The following is a 9,770-nucleotide window of genomic DNA, read 5'->3' on the forward strand; positions in this document are numbered from 1 at the left end:
ATAAGGCGGTAAAGTGACGGGACATTCTGACGGAAAAAAAAAACCGTCAGGTAATACGGAAAACCGACGGAATTCTGACGGATTTCTGACGGAAAAGAATTTCTGACGGATTATCCGTCAAATAAAAAAGGCGCGTTGAATAATACCAGTGGCGCTAATACGCATGACGGATTTCTGACGGAAAATCCGTCAGAATTTTGGTTTAATTGACGGAAAATCCGTCATAAAGTAAGGATTTGTGACGCAAAATCCGTCACATATATTAATAACATAAACAAGTTCACTCCACAATAATCCCGTCACTCTTTCCCCCACAATCAACTTCAAACCCTAACCAGTAACCCCCAAACCCAACCCTCACTATCCTCTCCTCCGGTCACCAGGTTACAGGCGACTGCCGATCTTCGCCTTCGCCGACCGTTCCTCCTTCGCCGCCGTCTTAATTTCCTCCTCTGCCGCCTGCCTTTATATGTTGTCGACACCTTTCTTCCTCTTTCCATTCTCTTATTTTTCAAGGTCTAATTCAATTCAATTTTTATCATTAATTGTTGTTGTTTAAGGTTTATCTAGTCTTATATTTATAAACTACACTTGTTATGTTCTTATAATGGTGAGTAATTTATTTTTGATGTTAAAATTGAGGATTACATGAGTTAGGGTTTGTAAGATTTAGGAATTAGTTTAATTGTATTTTTTGATATATATGTTATTGCGTTTTTTTGCAGTGATTTATTTCAGGTGAGATCGATCTGATTACACATCTCCTCTCATACTTGCTTAGCTGCTTAGATTCATCTTATAAATTTAGTTGCATGTGTTTTCTGATGGAACTCAGTGATATGAACTTTTTACTGAGCAAACAAACGTTTTGCAGCATCATGCAGCCCGAAGAGGATTTGATTATGCCCAAATAATTGTACCAGATCATCAATGGACAACTAAAATTTTGTGTTGGCAGGATGTTACATTATCATGTGAATTTATATTATAAATCACAATATATAAGGTTAGCCTTTTTAGTTAATCCACCAATTCTTGATTTCAATTTAAGAAAACACATCCTCTCTTAATTTGTCTTTTGTAAGAACCTTTTAAAAGTTTATGTCGACATTCTTAGATAAGTATCTTGAGCTTATCTGATTCTTGACATGGTGTTGTTGCACAAGTAGCAAACCAGTTATTTTCGTTGACTTATTACAAAATACCACCCAACTATGGCTTTGGTTGGTTTTTAAGCATGTTTTACGTTTTCTCGATGGGTCGTGATTCTTTGCTGCCCTTTTACAAAGTATACACCTTGAATACAAGTCATTATCCTAATTATGAAATGAGTTATATCACATGAAATTGGACCGGTGTAAGCATACTACGGTCTCAATTGACTTTTTTCGTGCATATATATAGCCAGAGTGAATTCTTCGAGTGACCTCTGATATGCAAACATTTTATTATTTCAGTGCAGAGTGAAGCAGACGACTGAGAAGCTGCACAAACATGTAGACGGTGTGTGGAAAGAAGCTGAAGAAATTGCAAAGAAGGTTTGTTCATCATGCAAATACAAGTAGTGATAACTATGCTATTTTTTTAAAACGATTTGTAAGGCAATCATCATACTTTTTAGTTCTAGAAATGCTTGCTGGCTGTAATCATTAATTGGTTCATAGTTCATATGCTTTGACACAATAGCCCGTCATTTTAATTCTCTCTTGAAGGCCTAATCAAAACAACTATTAATGCTCTACTATATAGAGTATATACTTTAATTGTTAGTGTCGTTTTTGGGTGCATCTTAGAGTCTGCTAGTTTTGCTTTCGTGTATATTCAATGGCTTCAGTAATTAATATTATCCTAGTTTAATTCTCAGTTAAAAGATGCTTCTCTCAGCTTCCTACTCATTGTTATTGTTTGCCAACATTCTGTGCAATTCAATTATCTACAAATGTTGCTGATATTTTTTTTATGTGAGATGAGTTGATTTCATATCACCTTTTTTGAATGTAGGTGTTGGTAATGATCCTAGAGAAGATAGATATTTCAGCATCTCTAAACAGGTGCTCCTAATTTTTCATGGTATCTCATTCTATTCTAGAAAAGTTGACCGACTCATATAAAACGGTCTTATAAGTTCGTGTAATCATTACATTCGTTGAACTTCAAAATTTTCAATTAATAACAACTGAAAAATAGCGAATAACTTTGATTTAGTGCTACTGATTGTTGTAGAACATTGTAGTTACTGAGTGTGTTTGATTTTAATTTCAGGCAAGTGTATGATCCTGAAGGTGAGTATGTAACCTACTGGTTGCCGGAGCTAAAACGACTCCCTAAGGACAAACGCCATTTTCCAGGATTCACTTTTCTTAAACCCATTGTGCCACTGAAGTATGGGAACCCATATAAACAGGGTGGTAACGAAGCCGACTTTTCAAGAAAGCCCAACAGACCAAGCGGGCCAAGAAACACGCCATATACGCAATGAAGGATGCAGAAGGAACATGTATTGTAGTAGAATATAGAAATAGAAGATGAGATTGAGATTATTTTTAGTCTCCTGATTTCCTTTCTCTGATGTTTGCAAACTTAGCATGAGAAATTGCCTCCTTGTTCATAAAGCAGCAAAAAAAAAAAACGTATCTGTATGGCTGATGATAGCAATATAAAGCAGCAAAAAATTTTTTTATTTTTTTTTTAAAAAGTCAGTTTTTCTGACGGAATTTCCGTCAGAAAAGTCAACAAATGTTGACTTTTTTGTCGGACCTCTGAGATAATATTTGACGGATTGTCCGTCAGTTTTTCCTGATTTGTGACGGAAATTCCGTCAGTATTGCTTTTTTCTTGACGAATCGTAGTGACGCGCTTTTCTAACGGATTTTCCGTCAGGAAACCGCATTTCTGACGGATAAGAGCCCTTTCTGACGGAATATTTCCGTCAGTTTTCCGCATTTTTTTTGTAGTGATTTCAAGTCGAGTGGGAGCAAGATTGTATTGTTGATATTGTATGTCGATGACATACTCTTGATTGGGAATGACATTCCTCTCCTATCTTCGGTTAAAGAATGGTTGAAGAACCATTTCCAGATGAAAGATCTGGGTGAGGCACAACGCATTTTGGGAATCCGTATCTAACGAGATAGATCGCGACGGACATTATCACTTAGTCAAGAGTCTTAATTGGATAAGATTCTTGAGAAGTTCAGCATGACAAACTCCAAGAAGGGTAACCTTCCAATGACGTCTGGGATGCAGTTGAGCAAGTCTCAGTCACCCACGACGCCTGAAGGGATTGAGCGCATGAGTCGTGTTCCTTATGCATCTGCAATAGGATCAATCATGTATGCCATGATATACACACGTCCAGACGTGGCATATGCATTGAGTATGACGAGTCGGTACCAAAAGAATCCAGGTGAAACACACAGGATAGCTGTTAAAAATATCCTCAAGTACCTACGGAGGACTAAGGATAGGGTATTGACTTATGGAGGCGATACTAAGCTATGCGCAATCGGTTACGCAGATGCTAGCTTCCAAACGGATCGAGATGACTCATAATCTCAGTCCGGGTTCGTCTTCACTCTTAATGGTCTTTGCATGTCACCGCAAGAGTTCCAAACAGAGTGTTGTAGCAGATTCTACCACTGAATCCGAGTACTATGCCGCTTCGGAAGCAGCTAAGGAAGCGATATGGATGCGCCAATTCTTACAAGCACTTACGATAGTTCCTAGTTCGAATGACCCGATCACCATCTATTGTGATAATAGAGGTGCCATCTTCCAGGCTAAGGAGCCAAAGTCTAGCAACAAATCTAGACATGTACATCGAAAAGCTCACCTGATCCATGATTATGTGGAGCAAGAAGAGATAGTGATTGACAAGATTGCGACGGATGATAACATCGCGGACCCTCTCACTAAACCGTTGAATTTTGATAACCATGAAGGGCACGTTATTTCCATGGGAATTAAACGTGTTCCTGAGTTGTAGTAGTTGATTATGAATTTGATACATTATCTTTTTCATATACTATTTATAACTTCATCGTTTTATTATAATATTTTGTTTTTCATGTGGATTTCATCGACAACATTGAACACCACAAAGTGAATGAATTACATTATATTTTGTTTGGTCTGTAATCGCCTTAATGACCGATAACTCGGCTATTATATTGTGCGGTCGATTGATGGTGGGTTCAACGAGCCATAAGTGTTGTTGATGATCGATCACAAATGCGAGATTATAACGATACCTCGTAGGACAAATTTTTGTGACAACGTAATAGAGTCCTAAATGTTTAAAAACATTCGGTGCCAGGTCGTGGATAGGACATCTATTGTGTTCCTAGAGTCGATTCTTTTGACTATCGATTGTCTCTTGAGATTGAGGCGTTTTTGGGTGACTTTGGTTTCTTTCTCACGATCCGCCATAATCGGAGGCTAAGTAGATTTTTTCGGGTCATTTCATATTGTGCTTACATATGCGAGGATTCGAGTTGAGGAAAATATCCAACCTTTATCGGTATAGTTATTTCTCGGGGCCACTCGAGGAGTTGTAATCGAAATGCATGGCCATGCTCGAATGATGATTTGTTTATCGTTAAGTTACTCTCTAGTCGGGAAACCACTCTTGATAATGATCGCTTGTAAAATACGACCTTTGTGAATACGGATTTGCAAATTGTTTTACATTGAGTGGGAGAAATTTTAGGATATGAGAATCGGTTATCGCACATACACTTGTGAGGACAAGTGGGAGTTTGTTGGAGCTTGTGTCCTCCACAAATTAGTGTGATAAAATTTGTAAATCTCTTACAGGTTCACAAGGGTATACTTCGTATTTTAATCAGTTGATTAACGATTACCTAATAACGGTTGGCTTGCTAGAGAGTTTGACGTTATTATCATACAGATGGCGGTGATCAACTGGTCCCTAAAGGTCACACCTAAAGGATGTGTTTGAGAGATGTGATTATGGAAATGTAATCACATTGATGCCTTACATGACTAAACAGTTAGTCAATGTGTTGATGAGACGATTATTTAATGCCGATTAAATAATATTAGTTGAGACGAATTAACTGTCAATTCGTAAATTGAATATAAGAAGTTATATTTAATTAATGTATATAATGTTAGCTTAGACGAATTAATATGTTAATTCGTAATTAAATGTAATAGGTTATATTTAATCAGCAAATGATAATTATACGATATTGTCATAATATATTATTATTGACCCGTATTAATTAATGCGGTATAATATAAATGATAATTTATATTTCACACATTTTATACATTTTTGGAATAACCGAAAATAAGGATTTTTTATCCTCATTTTCGGTAGTTGCCAAAACCGAAAATAAGGAAATAATACTCCTTATTAATTCGGTATATGAGCCGAAATAAAGAAAGAAAAAAAGAAAAATATCTTCCCTATTATTCACTCCATATTTCGGTTATAATAGGAGTGAAAAGAAGATTATTTTACTTACTTGTTTTCCTTTTCACAAAACTCTCATCAAAACTATAAACCCTAAATTTCTACTTCGAAAATTAGGGTTCCTCTTCAATAAAAAAGGGGATCGATTCTAGCATAATCAAAAGGGCATATCTTATATCGTCTTGGGTGCAACTGATAGGCGAATATCAATTTTGATATTGTTCTTAGGCCGTTTTTGCTAGGACCGAAGGTTATTTCTTAATCCTTTACGATTTTGTTTATGCAATTTATTTTATGACTAGTTTCATCATTATAAATTTCGTTATAATCCTTAAAGTTTAAGGGATGCATACAGATAAATCCCACACATTCTTGTATGCTTAGAAAGCATTCACTTTTTCACTTGTTCCTCTACATTCACTTTGGTCATGTCCTAAAGTTCCACAACTCTCACATACTCCACTTGGAATTGAGGATGATGCCACCATAGCATTAACATGTTGTTTGGGTAATTTGGAAGCTTTATCAAGCTTAGCCATGGCCTTCTCAAACTTCAAATTGATGGTGTCAATATGAGCACTTAATTGAGCACCCAATTAAGTGATGAAATCTACCTCATGCCTTCCTCCTCTAGTAGCCTTTTGAGGTCTATTATATTGTGAATTATGAACCGCCATCTCTTCAATTTTGGCCCATGTTTGATTGTCATAAACTTCGGTAAACATCCTATTGGATCCCATGTTTAGGATGTTGCGGGACTCTTCATATAGACCGTTCCAAAATTGTTGCACAAGGAACCACTCGCTAAGTACATGGTGTGGACAAGAATGACAAGTGTCCTTAAATCTCTCCCATGCTTCATACAATGATTCCTCATCCCTTTGCTTGAACCCGGTGATTTGGGCTCTCAACATATTAGTCTTCTCTGGAGGATAGAATTTCTTGTAGAAAGCAAGTTCTAACTTCTTCCGTCAGTCAATACCAAGGATAGCCTTGTCTAGGCTATTTAACCATTGCTTTGCGGTACCAATCAAAGAAAAAGGAAATAATACCCATCGAATTTGATCTTCAGTAACTCCGGTGTTAGAAATCGCATCACAATAGTCACAAAAAGTCTCCATATGTGAGTGAGGGTCTTCACTAGACATCCCTCCAAATTGACTTCTCTCAACTAATTATATGAATACGGAATTGGCAATGAAATTACCGGTTAAGTGTTGTGGTGTAGGAGTGCCATGCGGTGGGTTCTCCTCGGTTGGTACGGAATGTGATGAAAATTTAGGCATTGAGGGATGATTTTGTGGTGGGTTTTGTATTGGGTTGTCCTCTCCTTATCTTGCAAAAGGGTTAGTAAACTCAATGTTATTTGGTTGAATGTCCACAATCTCTCCAATACCTCTCAAAGTACCTCTAGCAACTCTTCTATTGTTGGTTAAGGTCCTTTCAATTTCGAGGTCAATAGGTAATGGATTACCTTGTGATCTCCTAGTCATGCAAAATATCAAACAACTCGAAAACAATTAGAATAACCTTGAGGAGATTGACTTCCCTGAGGTGAAGAAAGACACAACTAAAAACAATTAAAGAAAATCAAATCAAGTTAACACCGTCTCCGGCAACGGCGCCATTATTGGTGTGAGGTTTTTAAACTCGTCGTCAAAAGTTACCTAACCAAAACAATATTTATAACTTCACAAACTACTCTTATCAAAGAGGCAAGGAAAAGTCGGATTGTAACACCCCCAAATACGGAGGAGCCTTAACCAGGCCTTCCTTAGCATATAAGGGCATTACCATCTCGGTTGCCCGAGGTAAGCTATCAACCACATCAACACCTGCTAAGACTGACTGCTCACCATAAGGGATCACGGCAGACATATAAACAACCAAGACAACCACACAAGGTCAGTAACTGAGACAAGACATAACGTAAACCAACAATAATTGCCAACCCAATACAAACACAACCAGTCACACACAATCACACCCACTCCAATCAATCTCCGTCACCGACTGTCCACTGGACCAGCCCTGCCAGTGGGGGACCGCAGCCGTTCCCACCTAAGCCCCGCTCATCATACCGAGCGATAACCCTGTCCCATTAATGTGCACATCCCCTCCCGTGGCGGGTTCCACGGAGGGCGAAACTAGGGCGAGAAGGCACTCCCGCAAGTGACTCCACTCAGCCGAGGACGCACCTCGAGAACCAGAGACAAACCATCACAAACCGCTACAATACAATAACAACCAACAAACTGTACGAACCAACCGATTACCGCATATACGCTGCCACACAACATAACAACAACACAACGACCACGACACAACAACCGACACACTATACCATCCACAGGAACTGAGTAGGGGAACCTACCTTTAGGTGACTGCCACGATTCCATGCCAACACACGCACCCAGCAAACAAGCAACACCTATATCCGCAACACAAACATCTATTACTACCATTCCAACCCTAACTGAAAAGAAGGATACGGATGATGATAACGACATACCTACAAGAGGAAACCTGGCAAAAGATCGCTACCCGACTCAAGCTATGCTCTCCTAAGGCACAAGGACCTTCAAAGGCTTCCATGGAGGTTATATGGTGAAGGGAAGTGAAAGAGGTGACCTAAAGATCTGAGGAAATGAGGCGGAAATGATTTGCGAATTTAACAAAACACGATTATAAACCCTCGCTGAAAAGACGCTACTCGATCGAGTGGCCCACCTACTCGATCGAGTGGCCCCTACTCGATCGAGTATCCAAGCTACTCGATCGAGTAACCTCTACTCTATCGAGTACCACCCCTAACTCAAAACACAGGATAACTTTGGTACGCACTTCTAAGGGCTATTATTGCTTCCAAAGTCGGTCAACGTTGGTCAACTGGTCTCTTAAATGGGCGGGTATTACAGTCTTTCCCCCTTAAAAAGAACTTCGTCCCCGAAGTTCAACTCACCTATCTCAAAGCACAAGATACGGGAACAAAACGACATCACTACTCTTCCGACATAGGTCACTACTCCCCGGAAACCCCATCCCCCTCTCTCCCCCCCCCCCCCCCCCCCCGTGTCATCATCATCAACTGACTATCACCCCACCTAGATCAACTTCTACACTCAACCACAAGAAATACCAACCCCACAACACGAACCATCACAATCAACGATTACCCAACATGCTACGAGATCACACTTTCGCTAGCAACAACCATCAACACGAAACAAGTCACGTTAACACAACTATGTTACCCAACGACATGATTCTATTCCGATGTGTAACATCATAACTATCTCTTTATGACCGTCTTTTAAAGCACACTATCTTACTTCAACACACAAATTACTCAACGAACAAGTGCAAACAATTATAATTTCATACAAGAAAAGTAACCAAAGTTATATAAAACATTAGAAACAAACAACAAAATAATTGCAACATCGGCCTTTTTATTTCGCGACATTACTCTTCCCCTCTAAAAAGGAACTTCGTCCCCGAAGTTCACCACCGAATTACTACACATACTATTTAAAACTTACTTCTTGTCATAACACAAACACATATGATTCAATATAGACATTACTCATTACTCATACAACCATTAATTCATGAAAGCATATGCACTATATTCGAGTAACTAGCCACCGTCAAGAATGCATGTATATAACATTGTATTTGTATATGGAAGGACACAACCCCGGTGAATTATAATTAGTAAACATCACGGATGTAAAATGAATGCAATAAGAGACAACTACTACTTCACTATTCGTTACGAATGTGCATCCAAAACCCAAACACGACTTCCAACATATGAAATTAACGGTTCAAACATGTTACTAATCATCAATAACCATATTAAACATCAAAACATGTAACTATATAACCATTAAACAATTTTAATTAATGAAAAGTTCATGTGACAGTGCTACTCGATCGAGTATATAGGGTACTCGATCGAGTGGCCGCTACTCGATCAAGTGTCTTGGCTACTCGATCGAGTAGGCCTGAGATCATAATACCCCAACCTTGTCACACCTACAGCTACTCGACCGAGTATGGGGCACTCTGTCGAGTAGCCACAGTTCAAAATCTTAGAAATTCCTATCATAACACCATATATATATATAAAACGTCACATAAGCGCGAGTCGGGATGACAACCCGACCCCTAAAATCCTAAAATCCGGCCTTATGGCCATCCATACAAACCAAAGTAAAAGTACTAACTAACAACGATCACTATCATCCCACATAACCAAACCATAAACAAAGAGAAGGAAAAGGAGTATCACTCCTCCTCCTGCTGCTGCTGCTCATCCATCATC

At 38.7% G+C, this 9,770-nt stretch overlaps 1 long non-coding RNA gene and 1 other non-coding gene across 3 annotated transcripts; both read left to right on the forward strand.

The window, feature by feature from the left end:
* Positions 1–269: 269 nt before the first annotated feature.
* LOC141599852 (uncharacterized) lies at positions 270–2,680 on the forward strand. Of its 2 annotated transcripts, none has more exons than XR_012523992.1 (5): positions 270–516; positions 875–1,006; positions 1,458–1,538; positions 2,002–2,051; positions 2,263–2,680. It is a non-coding gene; the product is annotated as an uncharacterized LOC141599852 (long non-coding RNA). The 2 variants fall into 2 exon arrangements; XR_012523993.1 differs by having other exon boundaries at positions 885–1,006.
* A 3,566-nt stretch (positions 2,681–6,246) lies between these two features.
* LOC141603569 (small nucleolar RNA R71) lies at positions 6,247–6,354 on the forward strand. Its single transcript, XR_012525435.1, has one exon. It is a non-coding gene; the product is annotated as a small nucleolar RNA R71 (small nucleolar RNA).
* The last annotated feature ends 3,416 nt before the right edge of the window (positions 6,355–9,770 follow it).

This window comes from Silene latifolia, chromosome 9, assembly GCF_048544455.1.
Source record: "Silene latifolia isolate original U9 population chromosome 9, ASM4854445v1, whole genome shotgun sequence".
Taxonomy (NCBI): domain Eukaryota; kingdom Viridiplantae; phylum Streptophyta; class Magnoliopsida; order Caryophyllales; family Caryophyllaceae; genus Silene; species Silene latifolia.